The sequence below is a fragment of the Poecile atricapillus genome, chromosome 33 (genome assembly GCF_030490865.1).
Source record: "Poecile atricapillus isolate bPoeAtr1 chromosome 33, bPoeAtr1.hap1, whole genome shotgun sequence".
In the NCBI taxonomy this organism is placed as follows: domain Eukaryota; kingdom Metazoa; phylum Chordata; class Aves; order Passeriformes; family Paridae; genus Poecile; species Poecile atricapillus.
This window is the reverse complement of record NC_081281.1, coordinates 910,948-917,430: the sequence shown is the minus strand read 5'-3', so window position 1 is coordinate 917,430 and position 6,483 is coordinate 910,948.

Genomic DNA, 6,483 nt, shown 5'->3' with positions numbered 1-6,483 from the left:
GAAGACCGCCCCCCCGAACACCCAGGGACCCCCGGGGACCCCCTCGAGCACCCAGGGACCCCCCCGAACACCCAGGGACCCCCCGCAAACATTCAGGGACCCCTCCCGAACACCCAAAGACCCCCAGGGGCAGCCGGGACCCCCCCGAACACCCAAAGACTCCCCTCGAACACTCAGGGACCCCCCAGGGATCCCCCCCGAACACCCAGGGACCCCCCCTGGACACTCAGGGACCCCCACAGGCATGCGGGGACCCCCCCGATCTTCGGGAACCCCCCGAACACTCAGGGACCCCCGACCCGACACCCAAAGACCCCCCCGGAACACCCCGGGGGTGTTTAGAGGGTCTCAGCTCGGGGGGGGTTTAGAGGGTCCTGGGGGGGGGTCAGACCGAGCCCCCCGGGTTTGGGGGGTCCTGGGGGGAGTTTGGGGGGTCCTGGAGGGGGTCCTGGGGGGGGTTTAGAGGGTTCTGGGGGGGGTCAGACCGAGCCCCCCGAGTTTGGGGGGTCCTGGGAGGAGTTTGGGGGGTCCTGGGGGGCTCAGACCGAGCCCCCCGGGTTTGGGGGTTCCTGGGGGGAGTTTGGGGGGCCCTGGGGGGGGTCAGACCGAGCCACCCCGGGTTCGGAGGGTCCTGGGGGGGGTCCTGGGGTTGGTTTAGAGGGTCCTGGGGGGGGTCAGGCAGAGCCCCCCGGGTTTGGGGGGTCCTGGAAGGAGTTTGGGGGGTCCTGAGGGGGGTCAGGCCGAGCCCCCCCGGGGGAGGGATCCCCCGATCCCCCCCAGAGCCCCCCAATAACGAGCGCAGCGCGGAGGGGGCGCGGCCGCTGCCCGGAACAGCCGCGCTCTCTCAATGGGAGGGGGCGGGACCTCGGAGGCCACGCCCCCTTCGGCGCTGACCAATGGGGTGAGGCGGGGGGAGAGAGCAGCGCTGCCATTGGTGGGATTGAAATGCGAGGTTCGGCATCAATGGGGAGGGAAAATGGGGGGGATTTGGGGGGAATTTGGGGGAATTTCGGGGGAATTGGGGGGAATTTGGGGGAATTTGGGGGAATTTCGGGGGATATTGGGGGAGATTTGGAGCAGAGGGAGATGGGGTGATTTGGGGGGGATTTGGGGAGATTTCGGGGAGATTTGGGGTAGGGGGACATGGAGGGATTTGGGGGAAATTGAGGGGGATTTGGGGCGGGGGGTGATGGGGAGGATTTGGGGAGGGGACATGAGGGAATTTTGGGGTGAGGGATGAGGGGGATCATGGAGTGAAGGGCAATGGGGTTACGGGGCGGGCTCAGTGCCCCCCACTTTATTTTTTCACAGCCCTAAATGAGCAGAAGAACCAAACCCTAAATGAGCAGAGCCCAGAGCGAGAAGTGACCCCAAACCCGGCCCAGAGTGACCCCAAAAAGGGCTCAGGGTGACCCCAAAAAGGGCTCAGGGTGACCCCAAACCGGGATCTCCCCTCAGGCCCCGGAGGCGCCCCGGGATCCCCCCTCAGCCCCGGGGAACGCTGGCCCCGCCCCTGCCCGGCGCTGATTGGCTCAGCCCACAGGCCACGCCCACTCCCGCTCTGACCACGCCCACTCCCTCGCTGACCACGCCCCGCCGCTGATGAGGGGGCGTGTCCCGGCGTGACGTCACGCGCAGTACCCGGATGCAAACCCGGAAGTGAAGCGGAGGGCAGCATGGCCGCCCCGGTTCCACCGGAGCCGCTCCCTGGGCTCGGAGCCTCGGGCCCGGCTCGGGGCTCCCGATCCTGCCGGGATCCCGCTCCTTTTGTTCAATAAATGGCGGCGTTTGGCGAAGGGATCCCGGGTCTAACGGCGGGGACACGGAGGGGACACCGGGACAGGGATGGGGACACTCCTGGGATACCCCTGGGGACACCCTTGGGGACACCGGGACACTCCTGGGGACACTGGGACATCCTTGGGGACACCTTGGGGACACCGGGACAGGGATGGGGGCACTTCTGGGATACCCCTGGGGACATCCCCGGGGACACCCTTGGGGACACGGGGACACGGAGAGGACACCGGGACATCCCTGGGTAAAATGGGGAATTGGGGAAAAAAATGGGGGGAAATGGGGAAAAATGGGGGGGAAATGGGGGGGAATTGGGGAAAAAAATGGGGGGGAAATGGGGAAAAAATGGGGGAAAAAATGGGTGGAAATGGGGGGGAAATGGGAAAAAAAATGGGGAAAATGGGGGGAAAATGGGGAAAAAATGGGGGGAAATGGGGAAAAAATGGGGGGAAATGGGAAAAAAATGGGGGGGAAATGGGGGAAAAAATGGGGGGAAAATGGGGAAAAAATGGGTGGAAAATGGGGAAAAAATGGGAAAAAATGGGGGGAAAATGGGGAAAAAATGGGGGGAAAAATGGGTGGAAAATGGGGGGGAAATGGGGAAAAACTGGAAGAAAAATGGGGGGAAAATGGGGGAAAAAATGGGGGGAAAAATGAGAAAAAATGGGGAAAAAATGGGGAATTGTGGAAAAAATGGGGAATTGTGGGAAAAAATGGGGAGAAACGGGGAATTGGGGCAAAAAAATGGGGAAAAAATGGGGTAAAAATGGGGGGAAAAATTGGGAATTGTGGAAAAAATGGGGAAAAAATGGGGAAAAAATGGGGAATTGGGGTAAAAAAATGGGGGGGAAATGGGGAATTGGGTAAAGAAATGGGGAATTGGGGTAAATAATGGGGAATTGGGTAAAGAAATGGGGAATTGGGGTAAATAATGGGGAATTGTGTGGGAAAAGGGCTGGAGAAGCGAGGACAAAGGGCTGGAATGTCAATGAGAGCTGAGCTGCCGTTGTCAGGGGGACAAAGGGGAACAGATGGGAACGGGGCCCCGAAGGGATCCGGGATCTGCCGGGCTGGGAAAACGGCTCTGGAGGGACTGGGAATGGGAAAAATGGTCTTAAAAGGGATTGGGAATGGGAAAAAGGATCCTAAAAGGGATTGGGAATGGGAATTATGGTCCTAAAAGGGATTGAGAGTGGGGGAAAGGATCCTAAAGGGCATTGGGAATGGGAAAAATGGTCTTAAAAGGGATTGGGAATGGGAAAAATGGTCTTAAAAGGGATTGGGAATGGGGGAAAGGATCCTAAAGGGGATTGGGAATGGGGGAAAGGATCCTAAAAGGGATTGGGAATGGGAATAGTTATCCTAAAAGGGATTGGGAATGGGAATTATGGTCCTGAAAGGGATTGGGAATGGGAAAAATGGTCTTAAAAGGGATTGGGAATGGGAAAAATGGTCTTAAAAGGGATTGGGAATGGGAAAAATGATCCTGAAAGGGATTGGGAATAGGGAAAAGGATCCTAAAAGGGATTGGGAATAGGGAAAGTGGTCTTAAAAGGGATTGGGAATGAGAAAAATGATCCTAAAAGGGATTGAGAGTGGGGGAAAGGATCCTAAAGGGGATTGGGAATGGGAAAAATGATCCTGAAAGGGATTGGGAATGGGGGAATGATCCTAAAGGGGATTGGGAATGGGGAAAATGGTCCTAAAAGGGATTGGGAATGGGGGAAAGGATCCTAAAAGGGATTGGGAATGGGAATAATGATCCTAAAAGGGATTGGGAATGGGGAAAAGGATCCTAAAAGGGATTGGGAATGGGGGAAATGATCCTAAAGGGGATTGGGAATGGGAAAAATTGTCCTAAAAGGGATTGGGAATGGGAATAATGATCCTAAAAGGGATTGGGAATGGGAATAATGATCCTAAAAGGGATTGGGAATGGGAATAATGATCCTATTCCCCTCAAAATAACACAAGGACACAGCACAGAAGTTAATTATAATAATAATAAATAATTAATAATTAATAATGGTGATAATATTAATAAATAATAATAATAATTTTCGATAAATAATTGAATTCAATAAATATCCTCGCGGCACGGAGACGGGGGGAGGGGAAAGGGAAGGGTTTGGGGGGGAAAAGGGGAATTCCTGCTCCAGTTCTCTGGGAATTTTGGTTCCAGTTCCTCTGGGAATCGCGGCTTCATCTCGCTGGGAATTGCTGCTCCAGTTCCTCTGGAATCGCTGCTCCAGACCCTTGGGAATTTCAGCTCCAAATCCCTGGGAATTTCAGCCCCAAATCCCTGGGAATTTCAGCTCCAAACCCTTGGGAATTTCAGCTCCAAACCCCTGGGAATTTCAGCTCCAAACCCTTGGGAATTTCAGCTCCAAACCCCTGGGAATTTCAGCCCCAAATCCCTGGAAATTTCAGCTCCAAATCCCTGGAAATTTCAGCTCCAAATCCCTGGGAATCGCTGCTCCAGTTCCTCTGGAATTGCTGCTCCAAATCCCTGGGAATTTCAGCTCCAAATCCCTGGGAATTTCAGCTCCAAATCCCTGGAAATTTCAGCTCCAAATCCCTGGGAATTTCAGCTCCAGTTCCTCTGGAATTGCTGCTCCAGACCCTTGGGAATTTCAGCTCCAAATCCCTGGGAATTTCAGCTCCAGTTCCTCTGGAATCGCTGCTCCAAATCCCTGGGAATTTCAGCTCCAAATCCCTGGGAATTTCAGCTTCAAATCCCTGGGAATTTCAGCTCCAGTTCCTCTGGAATTGCTGCTCCAAACCCTTGGGAATTTCAGCTCCAAACCCTTGGGAATTTCAGCTTCAAATCCCTGGAAATTTCAGCTCCAGTTCCTCTGGAATTGCTGCTCCAAACCCCTGGGAATTTCAGCTCCAAACCCCTGGGAGTTTCAGCTCCAGTTCCTCCGGAACTGCTGCTCCAGACCCTTGGGAATTGCAGCCCCAGTTCCTCTGGGAATTTCAGCTCCAAACCCCTGGGAATCCCGGCCCCATCCCACTGGGAATCGCTGCTCCGGTTCCTCTGGAATCGCTGCTCCGGTTCCTCTGGAATTGCGGCTCCAGAGCCCTGGGAGCAGGGCAGGGTGGGGGCAGGACAGACACACGGATGGACACGGGGACGGACACAGAGATGGACACACGGACAGGTCACACATCCAGGACATGGTTCAGGTAGGAGATGTAGCAGATGGCCAGAGGGACACAGGGATGGACACACGGACACACGGACAGGTCACACGTCCAGCACGTGGTTCAGGTAGGAGATGTAGCAGATGGCCAGAGGGACACACGGACAGGTCAGATGGACACACGGACAGGTCAGATGGACAGATGGACACTCACACATCCAGGACATGGTTCAGGTAGGAGATGTAGCAGATGGCCAGAGGGACACACGGACACACGGACAGACACACGGACAGGTCACACGTCCAGGACATGGTTCAGGTAGGAGATGTAGCAGATGGCCAGAGGGACACAGGGATGGACACACAGACACACGGACAGACAGACAGACACTCACACATCCAGGACGTGGTTCAGGTAGGAGATGTAGCAGATGGCCAGAGGGACACAGGGATGGACACAGGGATGGACACACGGACACACGGACAGACACACGGACAGGTCAGATGGACACACGGACACACGGACAGACAGACAGACACGTCACACGTCCAGGACGTGGTTCAGGTAGGAGATGTAGCAGATGGCCAGAGGGACACACGGACACACGGACACACGGACAGGTCACACATCCAGCACGTGGTTCAGGTAGGAGATGTAGCAGATGGCCAGAGGGACACAGGGATGGACACACAGACACAGGGATGGACACACGGACAGACAGACAGACACTCACACATCCAGCACGTGGTTCAGGTAGGAGATGTAGCAGATGGCCAGGGGGACACACGGACAGGTCAGATGGACACACGGACAGACAGACAGACACGTCACACGTCCAGGACGTGGTTCAGGTAGGAGATGTAGCAGATGGCCAGAGGGACACACGGACACACGGACACACGGACAGGTCACACATCCAGGACGTGGTTCAGGTAGGAGATGTAGCAGATGGCCAGAGGGACACACGGACACAGGGATGGACACACGGACAGGTCAGATGGACACACAGACACACGGACAGACAGACGGACAGGTCACACATCCAGCACATGGTTCAGGTAGGAGATGTAGCAGATGGCCAGGCGCAGGATCTCGATCTTGGAGAGTTTCTTGTCGGGGGGCAGGGTGGGCAGCACGGACACACGGACACAGAGATGGACACAGGGATGGACACACGGACAGACACACGGACAGGTCACACATCCAGGACATGGTTCAGGTAGGAGATGTAGCAGATGGCCAGAGGGACACACGGATGGACACACAGACACAGGGATGGACACACGGACAGACAGACGGACACTCAGACGTCCAGCACGTGGTTCAGGTAGGAGATGTAGCAGATGGCCAGAGGGACACACGGACAGGTCAGATGGACACACGGACAGGTCAGATGGACAGATGGACACTCACACATCCAGGACATGGTTCAGGTAGGAGATGTAGCAGATGGCCAGAGGGACACAGGGATGGACACACGGATGGACACAGGGACAGGTCAGATGGACACACGGACACACGGACAGACACACGGACACG